The sequence below is a fragment of the Ceratotherium simum genome, chromosome 30 (assembly GCF_057802395.1).
Source record: "Ceratotherium simum simum isolate JZ-2026a chromosome 30, ASM5780239v1, whole genome shotgun sequence".
Lineage (NCBI taxonomy): Eukaryota > Metazoa > Chordata > Mammalia > Perissodactyla > Rhinocerotidae > Ceratotherium > Ceratotherium simum.
This window is the reverse complement of record NC_141929.1, coordinates 16,485,284-16,497,798: the sequence shown is the minus strand read 5'-3', so window position 1 is coordinate 16,497,798 and position 12,515 is coordinate 16,485,284. Positions and strand designations below refer to the sequence as shown.

General features: G+C 43.8%; 1 protein-coding gene across 4 annotated transcripts in view; it reads left to right on the top strand.

Moving 5' to 3' along the window:
• Positions 1-12,515, top strand: part of ZFHX3 (zinc finger homeobox 3) — a 243,922-nt gene that overhangs the window by 206,772 nt on the left and 24,635 nt on the right. The gene's annotated exons all lie outside the window — the stretch shown is intronic.

Sequence of the window (12,515 nt, the reverse complement as noted above, 5' to 3'; positions counted from 1 at the left end):
TGCTCACCTAACACAGAGCAATTAGTGCAATGGAGCGTCCCTGATTTGAATCTATGGAAGACTGCTATTAAAGGAGGTATTAATGGGCTGGCAAGGTCTGGGCAACTGTTAGGGAAAAGTGTGTTTATGATTCCATGGTGCTGGCAGGCATGATTTCAATCGGATTTGACATGTTTAACATAAATGTATAGTGTACGGCTCTTGCTGCATATGAATAATTCCTACAGACCCACTGCCTTTCTAATTACTGAGATTGAAAAAAAACAGGTCAGGCACATCCTGGTGGAAATCTATTACCAGCCCTCCCCCGTTCTCCCTGTTGTTTACAGCTTTGTATAAATAGGGATGCCATTGTATGGGGAACTTAGTGCCTGAAATGTAATCTGTGACAGAGAATTGAAAGGGGCCAAAAAGAAATGTTTTTTTTTTTTTTTAATGGAGTCCGTAAAGACAAAAGAAGGTATGTGCTGAGAGGAAGCGTTGTGTGTTAGGAGAAACACTGGGCTTCCAGGAGTCAGAAGCCCAGGGCTCAAGGGCTGGCTTGGCCGCTAAGGTTAAGCTGCGTGACCTTAGGTCTCTGGAACTCAGTTTCAAAATCTGAAAAACGGCAGGTTGGACTCAATGGGTTCTTGGCAGTTCTGGAACTGCTTAAAAATATAATTGGAGGAGGAACAGTTGTATAGTAGTGTAGCATCTTGAAGAATATTCATTTGAATATTTGAACTTTGAAGGATTTCCCTCTTCTGTGGCTAGTTGAGATAGCATGGATCAGGAGCCTGGATAAAGAGCTCGAAGAGGCCTCTTAGGCTTTTTCCGTAAAGATCGGACAGTACCAAGTCCACCCTTCTCGGTGGGACATCAGAGCATCACATTCTCTCATCTAGTCCTGTGTTACTGGAACCCATCACACTGTGTTGTCAGAGCTTAGTGTGGTGAGGACATCATGGAGAGATCCTTAGAGACTCACATGGGTACCTCTAAGTGGCTGCCCGTGTCCCAGCCCTGTTGTTGGCTGGAAACCAGGCTATTCACCACCACCACGCCTTTACAAAAAAAATTTTGGCCTAATTCTATGTTCTTCTGGTGCTTGGTTCCATTTCTGCACCTCACCCAAAGGTAAATTTGTCTTTACAGTAGGGTGCGTGTGGGGAATGCTGGGAGCCTGGCTGGTGTGGCCCCTTTGTGGTTCACATTCTTGTCAGCGGAAACTGCTTTAGGTTTTACGTTTTCACACACAGATGGGAATTGGGCAGCTATGTCAGCTTTTCCAGAGCCCATTTGTTCCCCTCCCCCACCTCCATTCCCCACCCTCTTTTTTTCCCAGGCCACTTTCAGTATAACTTGGCTGCTTAATGTCACTGCAGGCAGATTTCTGTCTCACAATTGAAAACAAACCATTTGAACTATTTTTATGTCGGGAAGCAAAAATAGATATAGGGTGTGGTGTATATCTGGGCTTGCCTCAATTCCAGTAATTCAAAGGTCTTGGCTTTGAGAATTTATATTGTAAGTCATAGAAGAGCTAGGACCACATCAATTGAGCAAACATTTTGTGTGCAGATATCTAAGACAGATACAGGATATGCAAGAAAGTAAGGAGCTCACTTTCTAGAAGGGACATCATATGTAATCACATAACTATGGTACAGTGTAATGAGAATTATCATCAAAGTATAAAGGGCACTGAAATGCAGGTTAAGGAGCAAGGGGCTGTGTTAATCTTCCTTGCTTTGTTTCAGTTTTAGCTTTTGTGCTGATGGGGGAAGTACCTCTGTTATTAGAATCATGATCATGATTTTTAAAAAAATACCATGGGATATTTTTCTCATGGGATATCTCACTTTCTCATGGGATATCAGAGCACTTCGTTAGGCTCTCACATTCTTCCTGGTCCAACATTATCTTTATTTTGCAGGATAGAGAACTAAGACTCATGGATGGGGAACTCCTGGATGTCAAATTTGTGATCAAACTCCTACTTTCCTTCTGGGTCAGGGATATAGACTCCAGATTATAAAGCTAAAGAACACACAACACAGTGGCTTTCTCTTATTGTATGACGATTGGAGAGGCCTTGAAAATCCTGTGTTTCTCTGATTGTCAAACAGAATTGTCAGCTCTTTATGGTCGGGGCTATATGGCATTCATTCACATATTTTATTTTTAGTAAGACTTCATTTTTTTAGAGCTTACAAATGTTAAGTTTGCAACAGAATTGAGAGGGAGGTACAGAGATTTCCCAGTTGTGCCCTGCCTCCACACAGGCATAACATTCCCTGTATCAACATCACTCACCAGAATGGTACACTCTTTTACCAAGGACAAACCTACATTGACACATCATCATCACCCACAGTCTGTAGTTTCCCTTAGGGTTCACTCTTGGTATTATACATTCTATGGTTTTGGACAAAAGTATAGTGACATATATCTATCATTATAACATACAGAGTATTTCACTGCCCTAAAAGTCATCTGTGCTCCGCCTATTCATCTTTCCCCATCTCCACCCCACATTCTTTCATTTTTATAATCCCCAGCACCTAGAAATTGCTTAATACTGTTTGAATGTTTCATTAACAGTTGTTAAATAGCATGATCATGAACACTTTCAAGTTCAAGTTATTCTACTTTCTGCTTTTTAGACATTAAACCCATGGGTTAGTAGGCTTGTTCCATGTTGATATACAGAAAAGGCAAATTTAAGGCGTCGGTGCTTGTCCTAAAAACGAGGCCTCTCCCCCCACTCTATGGTTGTATGGCTACACATGGACCCATATTGTTCCCAGAGATACTTATAAAGATGAAACCATAGCAACGGATGGTTGCACTCTCACTCTGTGCGAGACTCTGTGGTAGGCTTCATGTGCCTGATCTCTCGCCAGCCTCACAGGAACCCCGTCAGTAGATACTGTCATCCCCCTGACAGATGAGGAAACTGAAAGCTCAGTATGGTCGGGTGAAGTGCTTGCGGTTACACAGCTGGGATCTGAGCCGAGGTGTGGCCAGCACTGCAAACCACCGTGCTTTGTTACTTAGCAAGGGAGACTCACGCCTTTGGGTAAAGAGAACTTGATTGTAGGAAAACACCACGTGGAAAACATCCGTTCCTGAGGAGTCCCTAAAGATGCGCTAGAGCCACGTCCCCACCCCTCACACAGACCATTTGTCCCAGGCCTTTGGAGCGCTGTGAGCAGACTGAGCATGGGGACTCGGCGGAGACTGAGAGAGACACTGATGCAGATAGGACTCAGTGCGGGAGTTCCCTCTCTCTGTACTGTACAGAAGACCAAGAGGAGACATTTCCAGTCTTCTTGGTCTTTAAACCTACAGGAGAAAGTAGAGAATCATTCCCATTTTCCAGCCTTACAGGGGCCTGAGTGATGTCTGTCTTCCCCAAGTACAGCTTCTCACACTCTCGTGTCAGACCTGGGCTAGCAAGAAGAAAAACCCTTTGGCGGATCATGGGGAAAGTTGATTTGTAAGGGTACTGAAAAGTTAAGTTCAGAGCTCTGTGTCTGTCACCATGCTGGACCGAGATTTTATGTGTTTCTTTCACAAGTTCAGTTTCACTCTTAAAATTTAGTATCTTAGGAAGATAGGTTTGGAGTGGAGAAAAAACTGGAAGAGTATTGTTACATTCTGATCTGGGAGTCTGTGCTGTGTTGGGGCTCAGAGACCCTAACTAACCTAATTAATGTTTGATTCGATGGGGACTGGATGAGCTTCTGTTAATTAACTTTGGCCTGGTTGCAGAATGACCCATATTGCCCCTTGTTTTGACCTACATCTCGCACCTCTGGGCTTTTTCCCCTGTCAGTTCAGGGGTCTCGGAGGTCCTTCCCACTCTGGTTTTCTCCAAGTCGGTGGTCATCACAATCCTGTAATTAAGCCAGAGGGCAGAGTGATAAGTGCGGATCCCAGTGTATCCCCAACCCAACCGTGGACACCCATTGTCACAGACACTGTGACCACAGCTGCAGATGGTATCTGTGCACAGCTCAGGAGGCTCTGCCGGGGGAAGACAGGATCCTTTGGGGGAAATGACCAGAGGCCAAAGGCAGGCAGGCTGACTTGATCCCTCAAAGTGAGGAATCAGATCTTGGCTCCTTTGGTCCCCAGCTCCTGGCACAAGCCAGGCTCATGGTGGCAGCCCGATGTCAGAAGTTATTGAGTAGACCGACAGCTAATGTTGGTCTAAACGAGGTGGAGGCTGGTGGCTCTGTTTTGACTGGTGGTTCATTCACAAACCTGACACAGAGGGAGCAAGGTATCTTAACTGAATTGCGCGATGGCCTTTTGGGAGCTCAAATCAGTGTAGTTAAGCAGCCTTATGCATATTTCAACAAGGAATTAGTACAACAGATTGATGCCTCTGATGTAGGGCTTAGCACTAGTTTCTCCTCAAAGATGCAGAGCAAGCACCAGCTGCCACCAGCATGGGCCCACCATTCCACCTCGAGGCTGCTTACTGGGAAAGCAGAGGCCCCACAGCATGGCGTGATCTCCCATTCCCAGATTGCAGACTTGTGCACAGAGGGGCTAGTGTGGATCTCTGCATCCTTTCCAGGGCTGAACCAAAGGGGGCCTTGGGCTGGTGTGGCCTGCAGGTGCCAAGACCAGGGAAGCCAGCACTGAAAAGATGCTTCCTCCTTCTTCTGCAAAGTGGAAAGAGCCCAAAGGTATCTGCCCTCTTTTCACAGAGGTTCTCCAGGACACGTGGAAAGAACGAGACTTCCGTAAGCAAGGCAGTCTGTCATTTTTCTGGATTACACTGCTAACAGAACACGTGGAGGTTATTCCTTCTGAATTTTGGCTTTGAAAATGTGTCTGCGTTTGTTTTAGAGTGGTCAGGTTCCCTGAGGGACAGCCATATTTAATCTTTCACCTTTGGCCTGAGGGGGAAAACATCCAGCTTTGGGACCAAGCCTGGCTTTCATCCTTGAGTGTAGATGCTGAGAGTATCATTCAGCAAGAGTCATTTGAAAGTGGCCTGGCAGATGCTCCCACGCCTGCTGGGCCTCCACATTTAATTCTAGACCAACTACAGAATGCTTTGGCTCTGACAGTGGTTTCCAAAGTGTGGTCCCTGGACCGTCAGCATCACCTGGAACATCACTGGAAATGCAAATTCTCTGAATCAGACCTATTCTAGGAGGTGGGGCCTGCAATCTATGTTTTGACAAGCCCTCCAGGGGATTTCTGGCTCATGCTTGAGTTTGAGAATGTTGGGGCTATGATCTTGGTTTCTCCTTTAACCAGATGATAAGACCTGAGGCCCTGCTGTGTGAGAGAGGTTCTGAGCATTCCTAAAAGACAGGAATGCCTAGAAGAGGCATAAGGCTTGAGTCTTGGCAGATGTAATCCTGGATAGCAGGATTGGGAGTGGAAGAGAGGTTTGGTCAGAGGGACAGGGTCAGAGTAAAGACTGATCAAAGACCTAGAAATCTTTGTTTAAACACTGGTTAAAAAGTAACACCTGCATGAAGGGTAAATGGACCTCGCTGTACTATTCTTGCAACTTCCTGTGAATCTATAATTATTTCCAAATAAAAAGCAAAATAACACCACCACCTCTACCACCTAAGGGCTTCTGGATTTTCAAAGTGCTGACCTGTTTAGTTCATTTTTGAGTTGGAGGAGAAAAATAATTAGCCTTTTCCTAGTACCAGTTACACTGATCTGTAGTGTAACTCAAATTTTCTTTGAAATCCTTTATAGAAACAGGAAGATATGTCTGATAAGTTGATGAGACCTATATGTCTTGCTTTACCTATCTAGGCATATTCTTCTACTTTTTGAGTAGGTGGTTGTACATCTCAAAAATGCTTTGTAGGGATGTATAGGAGCAGCATAGCTTGCAGTTACTGAGAATGGGACTGTGTTTTGAATAGAAGGTTCTTAACCTCACTGGGCTGGGCTTTGAGACAGATTCCACACCTTTGGGCAGGGAAAGGAGAAGCCCCAACTTCGTTTTAGCCATGGCATGAGGACCACCCCCCACTGGCTGTACCAGTGCATGCCTTTGCTTCACACAAGTTCCCTGATTCCTCTTGGTAACATCTTTAAGTGCTTGGCTGGAGGCAGAATGAGACCATGTATGTTTAAAGACCAAGTCGGCAGCAAAGTAGACCCTTTAAAGGAACTGTTGTTCTCTGTATTAGAGGAGGAGAGAATTTAGCCAGATCTCTGGCCACTTATCAAGTGCAGTAGCTCCACAGGAGATGTGAGTACAAAATCCTAGCCTGTTCTCTGGGGAATAAATTGCAGGCAAATGCCAAGAGCATCTCCACTTTGAACATCAGTTGAAGATCACAAGTCCAGAAGCACAGATTACCCTCTGAAAACACTGCATTTTTGCTGTCTAGAGGGAGTATGAGGCCTATGAGAAGCTGAGGGAGAAGAGCTATTTAGAGAGCATACTGCACCTTTCATTTCATTATAATTATGAGCTCAGTGACCATTTTCGGATCTAGTGAAGCTTCTCTGTCTAGCATGCTGGGGTAGTTATCCCATAGTTATGTGAATTTTTTTCCCTAGTCAATGGAGATAGAAAAAAGATTGCTGTAAATTTCTGGGGCAGGTGGTAAGCTGGTTTACGGAACACAAGGCGATGAGAACCTCTGGCTTACGGAAAGTAGCATGAATTAATAATCATTTAATTGGCTCCTCCATTATGTTGCTGGTTTGGGAGATGGAAGTTTAGATGGAGGGGCTGTCAGTGGTACTTTAGCTAAGAGTCTGATGGTTGAGAAGTGGGGGTGGCGGCTGCCTTTGGCCTCTCCACAAGGATTAAATGTGAGGCAGCATCCCAAGCCCTCAGTGGGCTCACCTCGGGGGCCCCAAAAGGAAGAGGATAAGCACTTTCATGAATACCACCTCCAAGTGCTACTCCACCCTGAAGAGAAAGAAATGCAGAAGAAACTTCCCAGGGGCACGAACAGCTCAATGCATCCCCAGAATCTCCCCAAGGGAGGTCTCTGGCCCAAAGGAGGCTAGCCTGTGGCACAGAATGTCCACCATGCCAACAGTGCCATCGGTGTGTTGAGTGATGAGAAGGTGAATTTTGCTCATGGAACAGAAACTAATTCTACCAGTACTTTTGGTTTTCTTGGAGGGCAAGTCGATGTCTTAGTTAATGATTAGAGAAAGCCAAAAACTGGGTGTCTTAAGGTTCCATTTCTACGTCATTTCCAATTGTTCTTCCGGTTTCTTTCTCATGAGGCGGCAACTCCATGCCTTACATGGCTTCAGAGTTGTACAGACCACGTCACTAGGTGAGAAATGAGGCATGTGTTGTCCACTGGCGTGTCTGTGGTGTTGCGAGTACAACTCTTAAGTTTTCTGTCACCAAAATTTTAGTAACTCGGATTTTAATTCATTAGGGTTGGAATTGGGTGAGAATTCATTCTAGGAAGAGTGGTTTTATCAGGTGAAGTTATAGGGGCTCTAGGGGCTCTGTTTCTACCATACTTGGCCACTTTATAAGCTCTCTAAATTATACTATTCTTACCTATTATTTAAAGCAAGTCACTTTCTACCTGAAGCTTTACTAGGCTTGTTTTAATTATTCATGCTTAGAACATAATAAAACCATTTCTTGAAAATTGCAAACAAAATTTACGTGAATTCACTTGGCTTTCTTCTCTTCCCTACTCCCTCTAATTGGTGTGACAAGAGGGGTAACTTTTTTTTTTTTGGTGAGAAAGATTGGCCCTGAGCTAACATCTGTTGCCAATCTTCCTCTTTTTGCTGAGGAAGATTGACCCTGAGCTAACATCTGTGCCAGTCTTCCTCTATTTTGTATGTGGGACACTGCCACAGCATGGCTTGATGAGCGGTGTGTAGGTCCGCGCCCAGGATCCAAACCTGTGAACCCTGGGCTGCTGAAGCAGAACACGCGAACTTAACCACTATGCCACAGGGCTAGCCCCAAGAGGGGCAACTTTTGTGTGTGTGTGTGTGTGTGTGTGTGTGTGTGTGTGTGTGTGTGGAAGATTAGCCCTGAGCTAACATCTGTTGCCAATCCTCCTCTTTTTGCTGAGGAAGATTGGCCCTGGGCTAACATTCGTGCCCATCTTTCTCTACTTTATATGGGATGCTGCCACAGCATGGCTTGATGAGCGGTGCATAGGTCCATGCCCAGGATCCAAAACTGCGAACCCCAGGCCACCGAAGCAGAGCGTGTGATCTCAACCACTACACCACCAGTCTGGCCCCCGAGAGGGGTAACTTTTTAAATAATTATTTAAATAATTATTGGGATATACTTCCCAAATAAATATGTTAAAAGGATATCTGGAAGCTGACATCATGCATGCATAAATGATTTTTTTTTCCCTAAGGAAGCCATGTATTGACTAGTGTTTCCCTTTGAAGTGAAATTCTTTGGCCTAGACTGTAGAGGAACCTAAGAGAATGAAATGGAGAGTGATGAATCAGGTCTGCCTCTCAGTATTTGTCTTTGTCGGTTGTAGTTGCCAACCCATCACAGTTTAAGGGGAAATGATGGCTTTCATCCCAGAAAGCCGACTTTGAATTTTCAGTACTCCATAACAAGTGCCGGTCCTTTTTGTGCCTCATCAGGGAGTTGGGTAGGGCAACCATAACTCCCAACAAGTTGAGCAAGTGCCTTTTCACTCCTTAGAAAGTTTGTGTGGCAAAGAATCCACAGCTCACATCCTATAAGGTTGTGGTAGGGGTTTGACCCAGCATTTCGTTGTCACAGTATCCCATTTGCTAGCTTTGTAGTGTATGTAATCTATAGCGCATGCACTCACATGATTCCTTGCCACATTTTTATCCCCTTTGAAGTGCCAGGAGCCCAGCATGTTGCCTGTAGAAGACTCGTTGAGATTTAACACATATTTTCATATGACATAGCTGCCAAAATGAGAAAAATTGCTTTAACCAGCAAAGTAAAAAATACCACCTAATGTTTTGAACAGTATGGATCCAAATATCAACTTTTACATGGACAGTTGAATTTAAATGCTGAACTATTTATTATAATATTAAAAATAATGTAACTACACGACAAACTTAGAAAATGGGAAAATGGTCCATGATGCCATCATGGTATTTTCTAATACCTATTTTTTACATAGCTGTATCATGGTATGATGCACATTTTTTCTTCTTTTTTTTCTGATTAACGTTCTCGAGGACTTTTCCATATTGCTTCATAGCTATCATTTTTAATGTCGTCTCAAACCCAGGAGAGCAGCTGTACCATTGTTTATTTAACCATGCCCTGTTGTAAGAGATCTAGATTGTTTCGAATTCATTTTGTCATTATTGTAAAAACTACTACAGGTAGTAACCCTTCAAGTTGTTTGGCTTTTTGTTGCCAGTATAAACCAAAGGTTCCAGGCACTGTTTAAACTATGGCTTGTCTCTGGAGTGCATCTATTTCCATTTCACTACTGTGACATCTTAGTGGCCTTAAAGTGACCAGTAATTGATTTTTTAAATAATATTTTCTAGACTGTGACATCTCTCCTAGAATAAGTCTTCAAAGCAGAAAACCATAGTACCTTCTCTCTTGGTATTCATACAACCTCATTTACTTATGCCTACAGTGTATGCTAGTGATAGAATTGAAGTAGAAATTGATTTTGAGACTCTGGCCTCTTGAATATGTTCAGAGAGAAGAAGCTTGAGAAAACCTCAGACTGTCTGTGGCCTGTAGTAAACCCTCATCCAGCATGCAGATGGAGGATGTTTGCACAACTGTTTGCCTGTCTACAGAAACTATAAAGACTTTGGTACTGTGTCTTGATAGGGATTGACATTTTAATGTCTGAGGTCAGGCCAGGAGGGGGCCTGTCAGCCTAGTTAACCTAACTCTTACGAGCAGTCCCCGCATCACCCAGGGAAACACAATGGGATTGTAACTGGGTGTTAACAGAATCTGTTATAAGAATGGCATGGCTTTATCTTTAGAGAAGGAGCTAGTGAGCTGCAGGTGGCTAACGTCCACTTCTAGACAGATCTCATCTAATAAAAATGCAGGGTGTCCAGGATAGAAGGGAGATGAACCCCAGAGGTTTTACACCAGTAGAAGTAGTATTTCATATTATAGCAGGGCTGTTTGGTTACTGTAGAGAAAGAGGAATGAGTGAGAGATTTTATTTTTTAAAATGCTTTATAAGGACTCCTTAGCTCAAGCTCACAAAGGAAGCTTTAGAATTCCAGAGCAGTTTGAGAGTTTGGAAAAAAAAAAAAAAAGGTAATAAAAGTTCCCCGCTCCATGGAAGGGGAAAGAATTGTAGCTTCTGAAACCAGAATTCTCACCTCTGCAACCTCGTCACATTTCATCATGTGTTCAGCATTGAAAGAAGAGGATGGACTCTTTGGTCCTGTGAGGAAGCTAATGCCACACTGGGTTACACCGTGTTTGCTTTTCAGCTGCAAGTGAGTGAGATGAGTTGGGTGGTCTCAGCCTCGGTGTTCATTCATTCACACTGCCGAGCAACTGCACAATTGACAATCACTCTAAAGGGGGGCAGCAGGCAGATTGAGGGCATTTACAAGGTAGTGTCATGGTCCTGTAAAAGCAAGTGTTGTTTCAGGTCAGGCAGACTAACAACAAGACAGAGGTGGGTGTCTGGAATGGAATCTGTATCTCGGTTTGCTTCTAGCAGAAGGAGGAGCAGATAGCGACTCTTTCCTAACTGTAAACCCTGAGCCTAATCTAATGCCTTCAGGTTGGAGGTGGAAATAGGGAAGGTGAAGGGATGGCTATAACAGGTAAGCATCTGAAGTATCACCTAATGCCTCCACCCACCCCATCTTTAGCGTGCCTTTGAAGAGTTAACATATAGAAGATAAACAGTAAGCAAAAATGAAAAATGATGGAGAATAAGGAACCTTCTGGAGGCAGGAGGATCTTAAATCCCTGAAACAATAATTAAAGACTCCTGTTGTGGGAGTGTTCCGGCAGGGGCCCATCACACTGTGAGGTCTAAAACCTGCGACACAAGGTTCCTCAAGATCAGGTCTGCAGGGGCCAGGAGATGGGAAGTGGCCCATGGGGGAACCGGTCTAGAACGTTACAGCACCTAGTTAATCAGCAGCCAGTCCATCACATTAAATATCCAGCCGTCATGTATTACCTTTCAAGTGAAAATGAATAACTCCCATTAAGAGCAAAATGGGTTTGAAGTCGATTCGAGACAGATTAAAGTACTGTTATGAATGTGTGTGTTGGCAGGAGGGAGGGGTCTATGTGTAATATGCTTGTCCTTGTACTTTTTAAATAATAGATGTCCTACAAACTTCTGTAGACCAGGTTACCAAGATACTGGAGTTAAAGGTCACAAGATGTGCATTCTGGGAAGAGCATCAACTTCCTGGAATATTTCCTGCATTTAGCAATCTTTTTTTCAAAATTCTTTTGTGGCCTTATGATTTTAATGAATAAAATTGATTTTCTAAAATTGTTTATTAAAGCACACATCTATAATGACAGCCTCTTGGTATTCACGTCAGAACAAATGTCAAAGCTGAGCATAAAGTGGAAACACATGCTAGGTAACCAGACTGGGTGAGACAAAAAGCATTTTGACCAAGGAGTAGAAATTAGGCTTTCTAAACCAGTGACTTCAATGCTGAGTCACGTTATTTGTCAATGAGGGCAGTGGGTATATATTTTTTCACTACCATTTTTAGGATTTTTTTTTCTTATCGCTTTTAGCAAAATTCTGAAAAGTGGAGTTCCATGTCCAAAACAAGAGAGCCAACCCTCAGATACTGACCAGGTTTTGGAATGACCAAACCCAGCCATCTTGGGATTTGTGTTTACACTGGAGGAGCCCTGCTTATCCTGTTAAACCCTTAGCCCAGTTGTTTTCGCATCTAAATCTTCCAGATCCTTCCACGCTTCAGAGAACTCCTTCCACCAACACTTTCATAGCCACTGTTTGCTACTTAAGTCTCATGTGACTCTCCTCATTAGTGTTGTGTTTTTTTGGTGGAGTGGCAAAGTGGGAATGTGGAGGGCGTGGTTTGGGCAAGCAGATAGGAAACTTTCCCTCTTACCACCCACTGAGTAAACTCTTGCATCTGGAGCATTGGCTAGATTATAACTTGGGTTCACGCCCTGCTTAGTTCCACTCTTCAGTTACTTCTTCCCCAAAAGTAAATTGCTGAACCCAAACTTGATTTTTTTCCCCCACGTATTTGTATGCACATGTCTGCGTGACCCTTTCTCAGGTCACATTTCTCATGTCTCCTGTGTTGTGCCATGCTGTGATTCCAAGAGCTGGAACATTAGAGTTGGGAGCACAAAGTTGGTTACGTCTGTGAAAGCGGAGTGTGTTTGGTACTAAGGTTGACGATCCGTTGGTGAAGCAATTGGTGAGACTCTCCCTCACACCCTCAGCCCTACTGCCCCCTACAAGTCAGCAGATTGTATGTTGATTGGGGGAGGTCAGAATAGACTGAATTTAGCTTAATCCAACTCAGAGCCTTTTATTCCATTTCTTTACCTTCTTTTCTTAGTGTTCAGTTGT